The 20,143-nt window shown below is 43.1% G+C and overlaps 7 non-coding genes across 7 annotated transcripts; all 7 read left to right on the top strand.

Moving 5' to 3' along the window:
• Window positions 1–2,070: 2,070 nt before the first annotated feature.
• Window positions 2,071–2,144, top strand: trnai-aau (transfer RNA isoleucine (anticodon AAU)). Its single transcript has one exon. It is a non-coding gene; the product is annotated as a tRNA-Ile (tRNA).
• Window positions 2,145–9,981: 7,837 nt separating this feature from the next.
• trnap-agg (transfer RNA proline (anticodon AGG)) lies at window positions 9,982–10,053 on the top strand. Its single transcript has one exon. It is a non-coding gene; the product is annotated as a tRNA-Pro (tRNA).
• A 255-nt stretch (window positions 10,054–10,308) lies between these two features.
• Window positions 10,309–10,381, top strand: trnaf-gaa (transfer RNA phenylalanine (anticodon GAA)). Its single transcript has one exon. It is a non-coding gene; the product is annotated as a tRNA-Phe (tRNA).
• A 1,844-nt stretch (window positions 10,382–12,225) lies between these two features.
• Window positions 12,226–12,297, top strand: trnap-agg (transfer RNA proline (anticodon AGG)). Its single transcript has one exon. It is a non-coding gene; the product is annotated as a tRNA-Pro (tRNA).
• Window positions 12,298–12,385: 88 nt separating this feature from the next.
• Window positions 12,386–12,459, top strand: trnai-aau (transfer RNA isoleucine (anticodon AAU)). The gene has a single exon. It is a non-coding gene; the product is annotated as a tRNA-Ile (tRNA).
• Window positions 12,460–12,552: 93 nt separating this feature from the next.
• trnaf-gaa (transfer RNA phenylalanine (anticodon GAA)) lies at window positions 12,553–12,625 on the top strand. Its single transcript has one exon. It is a non-coding gene; the product is annotated as a tRNA-Phe (tRNA).
• Window positions 12,626–12,991: 366 nt separating this feature from the next.
• On the top strand, window positions 12,992–13,063 carry trnaq-cug (transfer RNA glutamine (anticodon CUG)). The gene has a single exon. It is a non-coding gene; the product is annotated as a tRNA-Gln (tRNA).
• Window positions 13,064–20,143: the final 7,080 nt, after the last annotated feature.

Here is a 20,143-nt window from a genome sequence, read left to right as displayed (position 1 = left end):
AATACATTTTACTGTAATATCCTGTGTATGACTGGTTTAGTCAAAACAAGACGGTCAAACCGGTACCAAGAATGGCCGTAACGAGTAGAAGAAACATAAAGTTACATTCATATGCAGAATTACACACATTTAATGTTCACTCACACGACTATAAAGCCATAATTCCGGCTACCATGACCTAGGAAAGATCAAATTCATGTTTATACATTTCTTAAGTGGTTATATATAGATTGCAGAGTCTATTAGTCTTTCTTCATCAGAATTCAAGTGGGAGCTGTGATTCCATTGGAATTCCTTTTGGGGGTCATAAAGTTTTATGACCTAGCAAGAGGGAGAGTTACAGAAGATGATCCTGTTAGGTAATCTTTCGTTAGAAATACACTTAAGATTTGAAGTTACAGACCAGTCTCCAATTACATCTATAGAATAAGACAAAACTAATTAGATATGCATGCATACAGGAAGGTTAGATACAATTCTGTGTTATATACATTAAGGACATTCCTATCCTAAGTTGCACACAAAGGACGTTTGTGTGCGGGTATGTATGGTGTGTGTGTGTGTGTATCCTTAGGGCATATTGTCCATCCGTGGTGTGCACCACGTGAGGGTTTCGAGAACAACGGGACCTGTTTCTTGATTGCGCAATGCGTCATAAATGGAGTTAATCAATGACCTGCTGGCAGACATTGGGGCACCATTTCACATGATTCAAGGTTTTGTGAATTAAACATATATGTGTTCATATTTGTTCAGTAGTGAAAGAAAAACAGGATTCGGTCAGTCGCTACACAGAGGAATGGCACTTCTCAGGTGTCAATCTACATTCACTCTTTGAGTGAACATCCTCAAAGGAAAAAAGATAATTTAAAGGTGTATGTAAAAGGTTTTATTTCATTTTTTATCGTAATCACTGACTAAAGCTCATTCTTGTCATCTCACACTTCCCCCACTCCCCTTGGAATAAGTGGCTGTTGTAGTGTTTGGTCTGCTTCGCTTCACACTTGGCTGATCCCATCTTTTTTTCTTCTTGCATTTCTTCTAATGGTGCTTGGATGAAAAACAGGATAATTTTCACTGCTTCCTTCCATCTTTACATCATCATGTCATCTCTCTACTAATCATACATGCTTTGCAATAAACCTTGTAATCGCAGTAGCTGTCCAGCAGAGCTGAGAAAGTCATGCAGTGAAAGTCTAAAACAATAAGATAATTTTGTTGTGTTTTTTACGCTCCAGCCACTGCAGGCTCAAGAGGCCCTGCTCCTGCCCCGGCTCGTGCTACTGCCCCTGCTCCTGCCCTTTATCCTGCTCCTCCAGCATCGTGGACCCCTGGCCAGGTGTCCCAGTCGCCTGCAGAGCTTCCTGTCCACTGGAGAGAGCAACTCCCATCTTTGCAGCAAGGCCTTCAACCCCTGTCCCTCTGCACCAGGACCATCCTCACTACAGCCACACACAGGACTGCAGCACCCTGCCCAGCCTCCTCTGCAGTCTCCTCCTCTGCGCCCTGCCCAGCCTCCTCTGCAGTCTCCTCCTCTGCGCCCTGCCCAGCCTCCTCTGCAGTCTCCTCCTCTGCGCCCTGCCCAACCTCCACTGCAGTCTCCTCCTCTGCGCCCTGCTCAGCCTCCTCTGCAGTCTCCTCCACAGCCTTCTGTCCTGCCAAGTGCTGCTTCTGCTCCTGCAACATCAACTGTGTCCAGTGTTGCAGACCAGGCTCCTGTAAGTAAGCTTCTCATTATTCGTGTGCAGGTGCTGCAGCGTGATTTCCAATGACCACAAAAAAAGAGGCCGCATTTCCTCTGTGCTGGAAACTTTGCACTGGCTACCTTTTAATTGTAGATTTAATCAAAAAATTGCGCTTTAAGCCATGCAAGCTGAAATGTTTGCGGCCCGGCAGCAGCAAGGAGGATGTATGTTTCGGTCTAGGGGTATGATTCTCGCTTAGGGTGCGAGAGGGCCCGGGTTCAAATCCTGGACGAGCCCATTATTAGGCTTTGCTTTTAATCTCTTCAGCCTGATTAGGGCAACCAGGATATTTCTGAGAAATTGGGGATACAATGTGCAAGAGAGAGGCCGGTTAGCTCAGTTGGTTAGAGCGTGGTGCTAATAACTTCAAGGTCGCGGGTTAGATCCCCGTACGGGCCACTCATTTTCTCTCTGGGGCCTCTCCGTAAAAAGGATGGACAGCACTGGAGAATGCAGGCATCGATCCCACTACCTCTCGCTTGCGCCTACTGCTTCCTACCGATTGAGCCAAAGTAAGCCCAAAGTAAGCCCACGTGAGCCAATCGTGTTTCTCTGCTGTGGCTTACTTTTGACCAATCGCGTTCTCTCCTGTGGCTTACTTTTGACCAATTTTGTTTCTCTCCTGTGGCTTACTTTTGACCAATCGCCTTTCTCTCCTGTGGCTTACTTTTGACCAATCGCGTTTCTCTCCTGGCTCTGCTAGGGTGGCTTACTTTTGACCAATCGGCGACCGCTATTATTATCGTCATCTTTGCAATCTTTGCAACAGGTAAGTCTATTCTTCACGACTGTATAATCGATCATTATTTATTCATAAACAGTGTTTGTTTTTAGACAATTAAACATGCCAATAAAGCTAGCTAGCGTGTAATAGCACACGTTTTCTTCTGTACATGTGAACCTGCAACTTTACCATGATATACAGTAAAAAACATGCCACTACTGTCAAGATTATTAGCCGACCGCTAATTAAGCTATATCCTCCTTAAACAATTTTTTTTGTTGTTGTTAATTTAGTAATTTTTTGTGTCATTCATTACATTATTTTGAGCAAAAGAAGATTTTTACTAAAACCTTTAAAAAAAAAGTTTAATTCATATATGTTATACTATACTATGTTATACACCAGTATACATATTTATGTTATCTTTTTAAATACTATGTTATACATATTTAAAAAGACATGAATAGGCAAAAACAAGTGTTTTTTTGTTTCAACAAATGATTCTCAACTATGTTATAAAAGATATACCAAAACGATTTGATATACCATTTTAAGTTTTAGATCTGTTTGATGATCATATTATTATGAATTGTCATAAACGCCTTTATGTTATATTTGGTGTTTCTTAGTAATCTCTGCCACAAAAGCTAAACAAAACAAAACGATTTAAGCATGGCATGATACCAGCAAGATTGTACCAAGAAGTGTTATTTATTTTCTTATTAATAAGATCATCACACTATTTACAATTTGTACACAAGGCAATTCAAAGTGATTCACAGTTGTATAAAAAACAATAATGCTTATGCTCATAATAATAATAATCATTAATTATTATAATATTATAATAATTAATTACATAAAAAACAAATGCTGTAGTAAAATACTTTCAGTTGGAATATGACAGCTATGTAACGTTCTGTTTATGCCTGTGTCCTTTCAGATTATGTATGCATACCCGGTTTTACGGAGAACCTCTGAGGGTCGACTCCTTATGGGGCCAACTGAGGAGGCCAATAGGAGGAAGATCGTGTTGGCAGGGAGGGCCAGGTGTAAGGAGGAGGTCCTGGCTGAGGCCACTGCCTTTGTGAGGCAGAATGGAGGGAATCCTGGAGACCAGTTCCTGGTTCTGGCTCACTGCAAGATCCAGTTTGGGAAACACCAGGGTCAGAGGTTCCTGTGGCTGCTGGAGAACTCACTGGGGTATGCTTGCTATCTGGTCAGCAGCATTTTGGGGGAGGAGGAGAGGGACAACCCGCTGTCGGACAACAAACACCTGTTCCTCAGATACACCTCGCAGATCAGGGAAGTAGGCGAGGCTGTGGAGGTGTATCAGAAAAAACAGGCCATGCTGCAGGAGGCCCAGAGGACAGGAGACTCTGGATGTCTGATGGTGGAGTTTGGGGATTTTAAGGGTAGGTCAATGAAGGAGGTGTATGAGGACCCAAGCAAGGAGGCCCAGGCTCTCATCACCTACCTGAAGAAGGCAAAGGCCAGGCCTAACACCAATATGGCCCTTTTCAAAGCACACGTGCTGAAGAGGCAGGCTCCAGCCCACGTGCCCACCACCACTGTGCCCACTGCATCTGTCCTCACTGCTGCTGTGCCCACTGCCACTGTGTCTGTTCCTCCTCCAACTACTGCCACTAAGAACAGGCCACTGCTGGCGACCAATGTGAAGGCCCTGTTGGCGCGGGGGAAGCATTTATTTGCTTCACAGCTGGCACAAAAGATTTTGGCTCCAGCCAAACCCTGTAAGTGATTTGCAAGCTTTAAAATCATTACAGTATATATTATGCAGTATATATGTCTAACGAAAATACGTGTTCAACAGCTGCAGGACCACGTGTACATCCTGCGTCTGAGTCCGCAGCCCGGAGACAGCTCTTTACATGTGGTGAGTATCACTTAACGCATACAAGTGTGTTGGTGACATGTGCTTAGTGCTTTATGTTATTTTACAGACTCTGCTGCTACGGATTTTTTTGAGGAGGAAGATGACCTGGAGATGGCAACTGTAGCCTCGCAAGCTGAGGAACAACTTCCTCAAGGTATGTAAATCTTAAACAATATTTTACAAACAATTACAAATAAAACAAAACAGTATTTTTTAAATGACATATTATTTTATTTCACAACACAGAGGAATGGCACTTCTCAGGTGTCTATCTACATTCACTCTTTGAGTGAACATCCTCAAAGGAAAAAAGATAATTTAAAGGTGTATGTAAAAGGTTTTATTTCATTTTTTATCGTAATCACTGACTAAAGCTCATTCTTGTCATCTCACACTTCCCCCACTCCCCTTGGAATAAGTGGCTGTTGTAATGTTTGGTCTGCTTCGCTTCACACTTGGCTGATCCCATCTTTTTTTCTTCTTGTATTTCTTCTAATGGTGCTTGGATGAAAAACAGGATGATTTTCACTGCTTCTTTCCATCTTTTCATCATCATGTCATCTCTCTACTAATCATACATGCTTTGCAGTAAACCGTGTAATCGCAGTAGCTGTCCAGCAGAGCTGAGAAAGTCATGCAGTGAAAGTCTAAAACAATAAGATAATTTTGTTGTGTTTTTTTACGCTCCAGCCACTGCAGGCTCGAGAGGCCCTGCTCCTGCCCCGGCTCGTGCTACTGCCCCTGCTCCTGCCCCTTATCCTGCTCCTCCAGCATTGTGGACCCCTGGCCAGGTGTCCCAGTCGCCTGCAGAGCTTCCTGTCCACTGGAAAGAGCAACTCCCATCTTTCCAGCAAGGCCTTCAACCCCTGTCCCTCTGCACCAGGACCATCCTCACTACAGCCACCCACAGGACTGCAGCGCCCTGCCCAGCCTCCTCTGCAGTCTCCTCCTCTGCGCCCTGCCCAGCCTCCTCTGCAGTCTCCTCCTCTGCGCCCTGCCCAGCCTCCTCTGCAGTCTCCTCCTCTGCGCCCTGCCCAGCCTCCTTTGCAGTCTCCTCCTCTGCGCCCTGTTCAGCCTCCTCTGCAGTCTCCTCCACAGCCTTCTGTCCAGCCAAGTGCTGCCTCTGCTCCTGCAACATCAACTGGGTCCAGTGTTGCAGACCAGGCTCCTGTAAGTAAGCTTCTCATTATTCGTGTGCAGGTGCTGCAGCGTGATTTCCAATGACCACAAAAAAAGAGGCCGCATTTTCTCTGTGCTGGAAACTTTGCACTGGCTACCTTTTAATTGTAGATTTAATCAAAAAATTGCGCTTTAAGCCATGCAAGCTGAAATGTTTGCGGCCCGGCAGCAGCAGGGAGGATGTATGTTTCGGCTCATTGGTATAGGGGTATGATTCTCGCTTAGGGTGCGAGAGGTCCCGGGTTCAAATCCTGGACGAGCCCATTATTAGGCTTTGCTTTTAATCTCTTCAGCCTGATTAGGGCAACCAGGATATTTATATCCCGGGTTTCGGCAGAGGAACCACGTCCGCCTCTTTTAGTCTACCTGATTCCACCTAGTCTCATCGCTATCTGCCTCTCAGACAGCCAGCTATCAGGAAGTGTTGGTTCCATGGTGTAATGGTTAGCGCTTTGAATCCAGCGATCCCAGTTGCAATCTCGGTAGAACCTTTTTAGGTTCTTTGCGGAAGGGTGGGAAAAAACAGAGGTGATGCACAACTGCTGACGTGGCAGTGAAATTGGCACTCTCAAACAGAGTCGGAATTGGGGAAACATGTGCTGCGTTCCAAACCGCATACTTCCCTACTATTTAGTATGGGAAAAGAGTAGGCGAGCGAAAAAGTATGTATTAATCCAAAAGAGTAGGCGAGAATTACCTGGGTGACGTACCAATTATCGCGAGATTTGGACTTAAGTGCGTTCGAATGTGCCTACTTTCCTACTATATAGTAGGCGAAAACAGTACGTGAAGGAAGCAGTACGTTCGAAACATCAGTATTCATAAAAGAGTAGGGGAGAAGTTCCCGGATGGCTTACTGCTTCCGGCCCGATTTTTGAGTGCTCAACCGATGGATACTCTTCTATCCCAGGAGGCCACGCGAGAGCATACGTCATTATCAAACATCACGGAGATCAGCGACGCCGGGGGTTTTCAAATGTGAGTAAACACGGTTCCTTATGTGTTAAACTACAATAGAGTAGACGTTTTAACTGTTGAAGGTGTAAAGTAGTTAGACAGTATAGTATAGTTGTGATTTTGCTGTAAAACATGTTTTGTATAGCTAGCTAACAGGGGAGCTCTAAGCACACGTAACGTCTCTAAAGTGGATTTACATAACCATATACATCTTAAACACGCTTATTTAAAATGTCTATTTACATCTGATAGGAAAATATTGTAAGTATTGACATATTGCAGATGAGCACATCACAACATGAAAAAGACATCTGAGTGATGTATGTGTGGCATTATCATAGGATAGGATAACGTTAATTCACTGTTGTCAACACTGTTGACATTAGACTAATGTGCTGTAAATAAGGTAAATAAACAAATCTATAAAGTAACTAAACATGTTTTTATTCAGACTGGTGTGAGCACTGAGGATGAGGAGCCCAGAGCTGAATCCTGGAAACGGTGCCATGGATGAGACTGTCATAAGATCTCTCCATCTGCCCTTATCGCCTCAGATTGTGAAGCGCAGTGCAGCAACAAGCTCCGGCACGAAGGCACGGTCACCTCTGGTGAATTCATCAGAATAAAGCCGCAGAATGGGAACCGCTGTGTTGAGATGGCAGTAGGATGTGGGCTTCAGCGCCCAAATACATGCTTGTAGTTTGAATAAAGATTTGTTTCATGTGCATGCATTTGTTTATTGTGTGATGGTTACTTTTATTTGTTCTTTTACTCATTTATTCATGTTTCTTATTGTTGTCAGTATATAAAATATAATTATTTAATGTATGCATTAATTCATTGCTTGACTGACAATTGAGATGTTCACGTGTATTCATGCATAATTCAATTCAATTCAATTCAAATTTATTTGTATAGCGCTTTTCACAATACACTATTGTGGCTATTCCAGAGTTTAGGAGCTAAATGCGAGAACGCCCTCCCTCCTTTAGTGGACTTAGATATCCTAGGAATGACCAGAAGCCTCGAATTTAGTGATCTTAAAGAGCGCGATGGATTGTATGGCGATAGAAGGTCTGTTAAATACACAGGAGCTAAACCATTTAGGGCTTTATAGGTCAGTAGGAATACTTTGTAATTGATACGTAACTTAATAGGTAACCAGTGTAGAGATGATAAAATAGGTGTTATATGATCATATTTTCTTGATCTAGTAAGAACTCTAGCAGCTGCATTTTGCACTAACTGTAGCTTGTTGATTGAGGATGCAGGGCAGCCAGCTAATAAAGCATTACAGTAATCTAGTCTCGAGGTCATGAATGCATGAACTAACTTTTCTGCATCAGAAACAGATAGCATGTTGCGTAGCTTAGCAATGTTTCTAAGGTGGAAAAAGGCTGTTCTTGTAATATATGAAATATGATTTTCGAAAGTCAAGTTGCGGTCTAGTATAACACCCAGGTCTTTTACTGTAGTGGATAAAGTAACAGGACATCATTCTAAATTAAAGTTGTATTGTAAGGGATTTTGTGGGTAGTTTTTTGGACCAATAAGTAGTACCTCCGTTTTATCTGAATTTAATAGCAGGAAATTACACGTCATCCAGCATTTTATATCATTTAGACACTCTGTCAATTTAGATAAGTTAGTGTTTTCATCTGGTCGTGATGAGATATATAATTGAGTGTCATCAGCATAACAGTGGAAATTAATTCCATGTTTTCTTATAATATTACCAAGTGGCAGCATATATATTGAGAATAGCAGAGGGCCTAACACCGATCCTTGCGGCACTCCATAGTCTACTGACGTTATCTTTGATTTTTCCCCATTTAAACAGACAAAATGGTAACGGTCTGATAAGTACGATCTAAACCAGCTTAATGCCTGTCCCTGAACACCAGTGTAGTTTTGTAGTCGATCCAAGAGTATTTTATGATCGATAGTATCGAACGCAGCACTAAGATCGAGTAGAACTAGTATTGAGATACAGCCTTGGTCAGAAGCTAAAAGTAAATCATTTGTAATTTTAACTAGCGCAGTTTCTGTGCTATGATGCGGTCTGAATCCCGACTGGAATTTTTCATAGATATCATTTTCTTGTAAAAAAGAGCACAATTGAGCGGACACAATTTTTTCTAGTATTTTAGACATAAATGGAAGATTTGAGATGGGTCTGTAATTTGCTAAGTTATTTGGATCTAATTGCGGTTTCTTAATGAGAGGTTTTATTACTGCCAGCTTGAATATTTTTGGAACATGACCTAAAAATAAAGACGAGTTAATAATATTAAGAAGAGGCTCTAAGCATAACTCATATTACAAAACAAATTACATTTTGCTTGTTTTATTAAATTATATCATTTTTAGTATATATAAAAAAGTAATATAATTAAGTAATGGTCAGCATTTAATATTATTTTGTTTAAGTTTTGGGGTGGGCTAACAATGCAATTCATTCTGATGTAATATTAATTTTTTATGAGCGATACTTGCATTTTTCGAGTATAAAGTCAACAGTTTCTCCAAAGGAGATCTTCGAGCAGCGGCCTGTCTCCTTGTGCACTGCAGACAGTAAACGCAGAGGAAAACTGTTCTAGGTTGTGCTGTCGAGTTAATGATGTTATGAAGTGTTAGTGCACCTGTCGCTCATATAATTTAAACTTATAAACTTATTACATAAAGATCATGGAAAGATACTAGTTGTATCTAACAATGAACAATCATAATGACAAAACAGAAAACATAAAGATCATTGGTTTGTGTACATCATAATATGATATTTATACACAGGAAAAAAGAACAATAACAAGGCTAAATATCTTTAAATATAAATAGTTCTTCATAATACATTAAAAAATAGTTTTGTTGTTATTGTCTGAGGGATGAAACGAGAGGTAAATTCATCAAGAAAAGAGGAAAACTTGAAGGAGAAACTTTTTGGGTATAAAATAAAGAAATTAACAACATATTCAAGAGATAACGATTTTGGGGTTTCTTAAAAAATCGTTATAAGGAACTGTGGGTCACATTAGAAGGGTTTAAAATATAACAACTTAAATCAACCCTAAATGTATTCACAAAATAAATTGGCAGCTGTTTCTTCAACAATACCACAAAATGAGCAAGTTTCATCAATATCAAGATATTTACAGATAGATGAATTAAACGTGTCGTTCATCTTTTAAGTTGTTGCGCTTGTGATAACGTGTCGTAGGTCACATGATAACGTCAACATGGCGGATGAATTCCTGAGGTGTCCATCGCTCTCAAAGACAAAGACGAGGCGCGATCCCTAGCACGTGTGCAGGTGCTGCAGCGTGATTTCCAATGACCACAAAAAAGAGGCCGCATTTCCTCTGTGCTGGCAACTTTGCACTGGCTACCTTTTAATTGTAGATTTAATCAAAATATTGCGCTTTAAGCCATGCAAGCTGAATTGTTTTCGGCCCGGCAGCAGCAGGGAGGACGTATGTTTCGGCTCGTTGGTCTAGGGGTATGATTCTCGCTTAGGGTGCGAGAGGTCCTGGGTTCAAATCCCGGACGAGCCCATTATCAGGCTTTCCTTTTAATCTCTTCAGCCTGATTAGGGCAACCAGGATATTTCTGAGAAATTGGGTATAAAATGAGCCAGAAAGAGGCCGGTTAGCTCAGTTGGTTAGAGCGTGGTGCTAATAGTGCCAAGGTCAAGGGTTCGATCCCCGTACGGGCAACTCATTTTCTCTCTGGGACCTTCGCTCTGCTCTTCTCGAAAATGACTGGCGGTCTCCCAGACATGGCTGCTGGCTAAACCGCACAAGTACCTGGCCGAAATAGCTCAGTTGGGAGAGCGTTAGACTGAAGATCTAAAGGTCCCTGGTTCACTCCCGGGTTTCGGCAGAGGAACCACGTCCGCCTCTCTTAGTCGAGGCGGTCCATTGACCAAACGGCAGCTCTTATCTACCTGATTACACCTAGCCTCATCGCTATCTGTGTCTCATACAGCCAGCTATCAGGGTGTGTTTGTTCCATGGTGTAATGGTTAGCACTCTGGGCTTTGAATCCAGCGAACCGAGTTCAAATCTCGGTGGGACCTGCATTTGCCAGGATGTGTGCAGTACCTCGTTCGAAAAAACATTTTCGGCAGCACTGAGCCGCAAGAGCTCATCTTGGTAGTGCCCCTTGAAGGGGGGCGTAAAAAGGATGGACAGCACTGGAGAATGCAGGCATCGATCCCACTACCTCTCGCTTGCGCCTACTGCTTCCTACCGATTGAGCCAAAGTAAGCCCAAAGTAAGCCCACGTGAGCCAATCGTGTTTCTCTGCTGTGGCTTACTTTTGACCAATCACGTTCTCTCCTGTGGCTTACTTTTGACCAATCGTGTTTCTCTCCTGTGGCTTACTTTTGACCAATCGCCTTTCTCTCCTGTGGCTTACTTTTGACCAATCGCGTTTCTCTCCTGGCTCTGCTCCTGTGGCTTACTTTTGACCAATCGGCGACCGCTATTATTATCGTCATCTTTGCAATCTTTGCAACAGGTAAGTCTATTCTTCACGACTGTATAATCGATCATTATTCATTCATAAACAGTGTTTGTTTTTAGACAATTAAACATGCCAATAAAGCTAGCTAGCGTGTAATAGCACACGTTTTCTTCTGTACATGTGAACCTGCAACTTTACCATGATATACAGTAAAAAACATGCCACTACTGTCAAGATAATTAGCCGACCGCTAATTAAGCAATATCCTCCTTAAACCATTTTTTTGTTGTTGTTAATTTAGTATTTTTTTGTGTCATTCATTACATTATTATATACATTACTCCAGCCCACGTGCCCACCACCACTGTGACCACTGCATCTGTCCTCACTGCTGCTGTGCCCACTGCCACTGTGCCTGTTCCTCCTCCACCTACTGCCACTAAGAACAGGCCACTGCTGGCGACCAATGTGTAGGCCCTGTTGGCGCGGGGGAAGCATTTATTTGCTTCACAGCTGGTACAAAAGATTTTGTTTCCAGCCAAACCCTGTAAGTGGGTAAGTTTTTTCTTTTTTCTCCATCCACTGCAGGCTCGAGAGGCCCTGCTCCTGCCCCGGCTCGTGCCCCTGCCCCTGTTCCTGCCCCTTATCCTGCTCCTACAGCATTGTGGACCCCTGGCCAGGTGTCCCAGTCGCCTGCAGAGCTTCCTGTCCACTGGAAAGAGCAACTCCCATCTTTCCAGCAAGGCCTTCAACCCCTGTCCCTCTGCTCCAGGACCATCCTCACTACAGCCACCCACAGGACTGCAGCGCCCTGCCCAGCCTCCTCTGCAGTCTCCTCCTCTGCGCCCTGCCCAGCCTCCTCTGCAGTCTCCTCCTCTGCGGCCTGCCCAGCCTCCTCTGCAGTCTCCTCCTCTGCGCCCTGCCCAGCCCCCTCTGCAGTCTCCTCCTCTGCGCCCTGCTCAGCCTCCTCTGCAGTCTCCTCCACAGCCTTCTGTCCAGCCAAGTGCTGCCTCTGCTCCTGCAACATCAACTGGGTCCAGTGTTGCAGACCAGGCTCCTGCAAGTAAGCTTCTCATTATTCGTGTGCAGGTCCTGCAGCGTGATTTCCAATGACCACAAAAAAAGAGGCCGCATTTCCTCTGTGCTGGAAACTTTGCACTGGCTACCTTTTAATAGTAGATTTAATCAAAAAATTGCGCTTTAAGCCATGGAAGCTGAAATGTTTGCGGACCGGCAGCAGCAGGGAGGATGTATGTTTCGGCTCGTTGGTCTAGGGGTATGATTCTCGCTTAGGGTGCGAGAGGTCCCGGGTTCAAATCCCGGACGAGCCCATTATTAGGCTTTGCTTTTAATCTCTTCAGCCTGATTAGGGCAACCAGGATATTTCTGAGAAATTGGGGATAAAATGTGCCAGAGAGAGGCCGGTTAGCTCAGTTGGTTAGAGCGTGGTGCTAATAACACCAAGGTCGAGGGTTCGATACCCGTACGGGCCACTCATTTTCTCTCTGGGACCTTCGCTCTGCTCTTCTCGAAAATGACGGGCGGTCTCCCAGACATCCCTGCTGGCTAAACCATTCAAGTATCTGGCCGAAATAGCTCAGTTGGGAGAGCGTTAGACTGAAGATCTAAAGGTCCCTGGTTCAATCCCGGGTTTCGGCAGGGGAACCACGTAATCTCTTTTAGTCTACCTGATTCCACCTAGCCTCATCGCTATCTGCCTCTCAGACAGCCAGCTACTCTGGCCTTTGAATCCAGCAATCTGAGTTCAAATCTCTGTCGAACCTTTTTAGGTTCTTTGCGGAAGGAAGGGAAAAAACAGAGGTGATGCGCAACTGCTGACGTGTCGGTGAAATTGGCACTCTCAAACCGAGTCGGAATTGGGGAAACATGGGCTTAAAAAGCAAAGGCTTCATTTGCTCCTTGCTATCGTGCTTCTGGACTCAATGACTTAAATCCTTGCTATCGTGCTTCTGGACTCAATTACTTAAATGTCTGCTGCTCATGGGAAAAGTCGACACACGCCAAGGTTCCATGGTGTAATGGTTAGCACTCTGGGCTCTGAATCCAGCGATCTGAGTTCAAATCTCGGTGGGACCTGCTTTTGCCAGGAATGTGTGCAGTACCTCGTTCGAAAAAACTTTTTCGGCAGCACTGAGCCGCAAGAGCTCATCTAGGTAGTGCCCCTTGAAGGGGGGCGTAAAAAGGATGGACAGCACTGGAGAATGCAGGCATCGATCCCACTACCTCTCGCTTGCGCCTACTGCTTCCTACCGATTGAGCCAAAGTAAGCCCAAAGTAAGCCCACGTGAGCCAATCGTGTTTCTCTGCTGTGGCTTACTTTTGACCAATCGCGTTCTCTCCTGTGGCTTACTTTTGACCAATCATGTTTCTCTCCTGTGGCTTACTTTTGACCAATCGCCTTTCTCTCCTGTGGCTTACTTTTGACCAATCGCGTTTCTCTCCTGGCTCTGCTCCTGTGGCTTACTTTTGACCAATCGGCGACCGCTATTATTAGGCAAGGCAAGGCAAGTTTATTTATATAGCACATTTCATACACAATGGTAATTCAAAGTGCTTTACATAGAAGAAATTAAAATAATCAAAAGAAATCAGAATAATTAAAACAGTTTGGAATAAAAGATAAAATACAGAAATAATCAAATGAAATCAGAATAATTAAAACATAAAATAAAATACAGTGCAAACAGTCGGACGAACAGTGGCACAGTGCTCATTCAGTAAATGCACAGTTAAACAGATGTGTTTTGAGTCTGGATTTGAATGTGACTACTGTAGGAGCACATCTGATCTCTTCTGGAAGCTGGTTCCAGCTGCGGCTGGCATAGTAGCTAAAAGCAGACTCGCCATGCTTAGAGTGAACCCTTGGTATTTCTAGCCGATGTGATCCTAATGATCTGAGTGATCTGTTGGGTTTATATTCACTGAGCATATCTGCAATGTATTGAGGTCCTAGGCCATTGAATGATTTATATACCAGTAATAATACTTTAAAATCAATCCTAAATGTAACTGGCAGCCAGTGTAAAGACCTGAGGACTGGTGTGATGTGTTCATATTTTCTGGTTCTGCTCAGAATCCTAGCAGCAGCGTTCTGTATGAGCTGCAACTGTCTTATGGTCTTTTTGGGAAGGCCAGTGAGAAGTCCATTACAATAATCCACCCTACTGGTGATGAAAGCATGCACAAGTTTTTCTAAGTCTTGACTGGAAACAAAGCATCTAAATCTTGCAATATTTTTCAGGTGATAATATGCTGATTTAGTTATTGCTTTGACATGACTACTGAAACTAAGGTCTGACTCTAGAGACACACCCAGATTCCTGACTTGATTTTTAGTTGTTTGACCCCTAGACTGAAGGTATGCGTTCACCTTGAGAACTTCATCTTTGTTTCCAAACGCAATGACTTCAGTTTTGTCTTTGTTTAACTGAAGAAAGTTTTGGCACATCCAATTGTTTACTTCATCAATGCATTGGCAAAGGGAGTCAATGGGGCTGTAATCGTTAGGCGATAGGGATAAGTAGAGCTGTGTGTCGTCTGCATAGCTATGGTAAGCGATTTGGTTCTTTCTCATTATTTGGCTCATTGGGAGCATGTACAGGTTGAATAGGAGTGGCGCAAGAATTCAGCCTTGAGGGACTCCGCATGTCATGGATGTCCACTCAGACTTATGGTCTCCTATACTCACATAATAACCTCTGCCTCCTAAGTATGACCTGAACCATTTTAGGACTATCCCAGAAAGCCCGACCCAGTTTTCCAGCCTGTCAAGAAGTATTTTGTGATCGACAGTGTCAAATGCAGCACTGAGGTTGAGTAGTACCAGCACTGATAATTTGCCTGTATCAGTATTTAAGCGAATATCATTTATTATCTTTATGAGCGCGGTCTCTGTACTGTGGTGCGGTCGGAAACCAGATTGAAAATGGTCAAAGTATCCATTCGAGCTTAAGAATTTGTTCAGCTGATTGAAGACAACTTTTTCAATGATCTTGCCTATGAAAGGAAGATTTGATATCGGTCTATAGTTGTTTAATATGGTCTTATCCAGATTGCTCTTTTTCAGGAGGGGCTTGACGACAGCAGTTTTCAGGGAGGTCGGAAAACTCCCAGAGAGAAGTGAGGCATTTACCACTTCCAGGAGATCTGCTTCTAAGCTGTGTAACACATTTTTGAAAAAAGATGTGGGAAGTGTGTCAAGGGCGCAGGTTGATGTTTTTAGTTGCTGTACGGTTTCTTCCAAAATTTTGCCATCAATTTCTTCGAAATCAGACATAGTGGCTACTTTCTCGTGCTGTTGTCTGATCTGCCTGACCCCAGCGCAACTCAAGGATGAGCTGATCACCTTTCTGATATTATTGATTTTCTCAGAGAAGAAAGAAGTAAACTCACTGCACTTTCTCACTGAGAGCATTTCACTGGGAATCTGGCTTGGGGGGGTTGTCAGTCTCTCTACAGTAGCAAAAAGAGTGCGCGTGTTGTTTATATTGCTGTTTATAATATTCGAGAAAAAAGTCTGTCTAGCTTTGCTTAGTTCCTTATTGAAAGCATGGATGCTGTCTTTGTAGATGTTATAATGGACTACAAGTTTTGTCTTCCGCCACATGCGCTCTGCTTTTCTGCATTGTCTTTTCATATTTTGCACTGCTGTTGAGTTTCTCCAAGGTGCTTTTTGTCTGCCACTCTTCTTCCTGACTTTCACAGGAGCAATATCATCAATTACACTCTTAACTTTTGAGTTAAAAGAATCAAGGAGAAAATCAACAGAGTCAGCAGATATGCTTGGTGTTAAAGATATAGCCTTCATAAATAGTACACTAGTGTTCTCATTTAAGCATCTCTTCTTGACAGACACAGATCTAGCTTCAATGGCAGGAGAGATCAATATATCAAAGAAAACACAAAAATGATCAGACAGTGCTACATCCTTAATAACAATTGATGAAATGTTTAGACCCTTACTGATAAGTAAATCTAGAGTGTGTCCACGATTATGTGTGGGTCCATGTACATGCTGAGTCAGATCAAAAGTTTTTAAAACAGTTTTGATTTCTTTTGCCATATTGTTTTCTGCATTATCTATGTGAATGTTAAAATCTCCAGCAATGGCAAAGCAGTCAAACTCTGAGGAAATTGTTGATAACAGTTCTGTTAAGTTCTCAGCAAAAGCTGGAGAGTATTTTGGAGGCCTGTAAACAATGATAAGTAAAATGCGTGGAGCACCTTTTAACACAATACCGAGATACTGGAAAGACGGGTAATTCCCAAATGATATTTGCTTACATTGATAGACATCTTTATAAAGAGCAGCTAAACCTCCGCCTCTTCTGACAGCTCTGCAGACACTCATAAAAGTAAAGTTAGGAGGGGCTGTTTCATTGAGGACTGTTGCACTGCAACTCTCTTCTAGCCAAGTTTCATTTAGCAACATAAAATCCAGGTTGTATGTGGTTATTAAGTCGTTGACTAAAAGTGATTTATTTTTAAGTGAGCGGATGTTTAAAAGTGCTAACTTTACAGTCTTACTTTTTGTCCCCACAGCAATCTTGGTATGTCGTGTAATAAGCACCATATTAGATGGGTTTGCTGTACGGCTTTTGAAGGCCTTAGACTTTCTATCATGTAATCGAACAGCAATAGAAAAAGATACAGGCACACTGGGTTCCCGCTTGTTCTGTAAACATTTGAGAAAGTTATTGTTATCATAGCGGGGACCCGACACATATCACTGAGAGCTGGTATCAGTTGTTTTTGGTTCACCTCGAGCCGCTGGAGGAGGGTGTGGGCCCTGGCGCTGTGGCAGAGGCCGAAGAGCTCTCACAGGAGGAGGGGGAGGGCGAGCTGGGCCCGCAGGCTTTGGTGGTTGTGGGGCCTGGCGTTTTTTGGTTGGTATCTGGGGGCTCGCAGCAAAAGAGTGGGATAGTCTAGTTCCAGCATGCACCAGTTGTTCCATTTTCTCTGAGAAGCACAGAAGTGGAGATGCTGGAGAGAGTGATAATGTTTCCGGTGAGAGGGATTTTTGCTCTGGTGTTATTGGAGGCTGTAATATTCTGTCCTGGTTTCCCAGGCTGTTTTCCAGAAAGTCGTCTATGGGTGCTGTATCTTGGAGCAGTGCTGGTATGTCACAGTCTGTCTGTGGTGAGCTCTGTGGGCAGGGCTCAGCTGAGATTGTGTCCGTGAGTAGAGGTTGTTGTGGCTGAGTGGTGTTATCACTGTCCTTGTGTGATGTGTCAACCGCATGTCCATTCAGGTGCTGAAGTGAAATCCTGTGGTCATTCATACTGTATCCAGGTGTGTGTGTGTGCCATTCAGGTTGAGCGGATTGGCACACATTGCAGAAGGATGACGGAGGGAGAAGTAGATATTGTCCTTTAGCACTCTTGAACCAAGTTTGTTTGGGTGGTGGCCATCCTGTTGAAACAGTTGCCTCTGACTCCAGAAAAGATTGAAGTTGTCAGTAAAGTTCACTCCTTTTATATTGCAGGTTTTTTGCAGCCATGTATTAAGCCCAAGCAACCGTGAAAACCTGTTTGTTCCTCTTGCTGGGAGTGGTCCACTGATGAATGTTTGAACTTTCAGTCTTTTAAGTGTTTCAAAAAGTTCATTGAAATCCTTTTTAAGAAGTTTCGACTGCTCTTTATGAATATCATTCTTCCCCACATGAATGATGAGTCGATTTGCAGTCTTATGTTTCATCAGAATGTTCTGAAGTTCCCTGTTTACATCAGAAGTTGTTGCTTGTGGAAGGCAGCACGTTGTTGTATCCCTGCTATTAATGTTTCTGATTACGGAGTCGCCCACTATCAGAGTCCTGGGCTCGGCTGCACTGTGAGCTGAGTGCCGCTGTCTGCTCGACCTTGAGCCCCAGTTAGCATCAGTGTTAGCTACTGGCTGATTCTGTCTGTGTGCGATCACATTCATCAAATTTGGGGATTCCTCATTCATTAATACTTCAAATCTGTTCTCAAGATGTATAGGCGGTGGTAGGAGACCAGTGTTTGCAGTCCTTGTCAGAGCCGTATCTGGGGTAGAGGATGCTACTGCAGTAATATGTGATGCTCGTGACAATCTGATGTCTCGAGTGCCTTTGGGTCTCGCACCCTGTTTGTGCCATCGATTAGTAAAACGATCGGCTTGTTTCTCTACACTCAGTATGGCCTGTCGAGAAGCACTAGATTCATGGGACTCACCGGCTGTATGCTGAGGACGTCCATGACGGAGCTCTGTTGTGTGTTCCGTCTGGTTTGGTGGTCCCGCAATTAACTTTGTTTCAAGAATTGCAATCCTTTGTAAAAGTCTGTGGCAGTTGGAGCAGCGAGTAGATTCCAGAGGAGGCATTTTCGTATCCTTATGAATGTAGGCAGTTGTGTTTTCTCTTCCCCGGAATGTAAGCTTTCAGTGGGAGGCTGGTCGAATAAAATAATTCTGCTTTTTTTTGTAGTAATCCAAGCGTTTGAGCACTGTGCTGAAGTTAAAATTAGGTGATAAAAGGAGATAAAATATAGAAATATAAAAGCGATAGAGCAAAGCGCGGAGCAGTAAGCGAGAGCGTCCGAACAGTAGCTGAGCAGGAAGTAGTCGTCATCAGTAGTAATTATCGTCATCTTTGCAACAGGTAAGTCTATTCTTCACGACTGTATAATCGATCATTATTTATTCATAAACAGTGTTTGTTTTTAGACAATTAAACATGCCAATAAAGCTAGCTAGCGTGTAATAGCACACGTTTTCTTCTGTACATGTGAACCTGCAACTTTACCATGATATACAGTAAAAAACATGCCACTACTGTCAAGATAATTAGCCGACCGCTAATTAAGCTATATCCTCCTTAAACCATTTTTTTGTTGTTGTTAATTTAGTATTTTTTTGTGTCATTCATTACATTATTTTGACCACAAGAAGATTTTTACTAAAACCTTTAAAAAAAAAGTTTAATTCATATATGTTATACTATACTATGTTATACACCAGTATACATATTTATGTTATCTTTTTAAATACTATGTTATACATATTTAAAAAGACATGAATAGGCAAAAACAAGTGTTTTTTTGTTTCAACAAATGATTCTCAACTATGTTATAAAAGATATACCAAAACGATTTGATATACCATTTTAAGTTTTAGATCTGTTTGATGATCATATTATTATGAATTGTCATAAACGCCTTTATGTTATATTTGGTGTTTCTTAGTAATCTCTGCCACAAAAGCTAAACAAAACAAAACGATTTAAGCATGGCATGATACCAGCAAGATTGTACCAAGAAGTGTTATTTATTTTCTTATTAATAAGTTCATCACACTATTTACAATTTGTACACAAGGCAATTCAAAGTGATTCACAGTTGTATAAAAACAATAATGCTTATGCTCATAATAATAATAATCATTAATTATTATAATATTATAATAATTAATTACATAAAAAAGAAATGCTGTAGTAAAATACTTTCAGTTGGAATATGACAGCTATGTAACGTTCTGTTTATGCCTGTGTCCTTTCAGATTATGTATGCATACCCGGTTTTACGAAGAACCTCTGAGGGTCGACTCCTTCGTGTTGGCAGGGAGGGCCAGGTGTAAGGAGGAGGTCCTGGCTGAGGCCACTGCCTTTGTGAGGCAGAATGGAGGGAATCCTGGAGACCAGTTCTTGGTTCTGGCTCACTGCAAGATCCAGTTTGGGAAACACCAGGGTCAGAGGTTCCTGTGGCTAATGGAGAACTCACTGGGGTATGCTTGCTATCTGGTCAGCAGCATTTTGGGGGAGGAGGAGAGGGACAACCCGCTGTCGGACAACAAACACCTGTTCCTCAGATACACCTCGCAGATCAGGGAAGTAGGCGAGGCTGTGGAGGTGTATCAGAAAAAACAGGCCATGCTGCAGGAGGCCCAGAGGACAGGAGACTCTGGATGTCTGATGGTGGAGTTTGGGGATTTTAAGGGTAGGTCAATGAAGGAGGTGTATGAGGACCCAAGCAAGGAGGCCCAGGCTCTCATCACCTACCTGAAGAAGGCAAAGGCCAGGCCTAACACCAATATGGCCCTTTTCAAAGCACACGTGCTGAAGAGGCAGGCTCCAGCCCACGTGCCCACCGCCACTGTGCCCACTGCATCTGTCCTCACTGCTGCTGTGCCCACTGCCACTGTGTC

This window comes from Siphateles boraxobius, unplaced genomic scaffold, assembly GCF_051911475.1.
Source record: "Siphateles boraxobius isolate OS27281-9 unplaced genomic scaffold, OSU_SipBor_1 269, whole genome shotgun sequence".
Classification (NCBI taxonomy): domain Eukaryota; kingdom Metazoa; phylum Chordata; class Actinopteri; order Cypriniformes; family Leuciscidae; genus Siphateles; species Siphateles boraxobius.
Note: the sequence above shows the minus strand (reverse complement) of the source record. Positions and strands in the feature narration are given on the sequence as shown.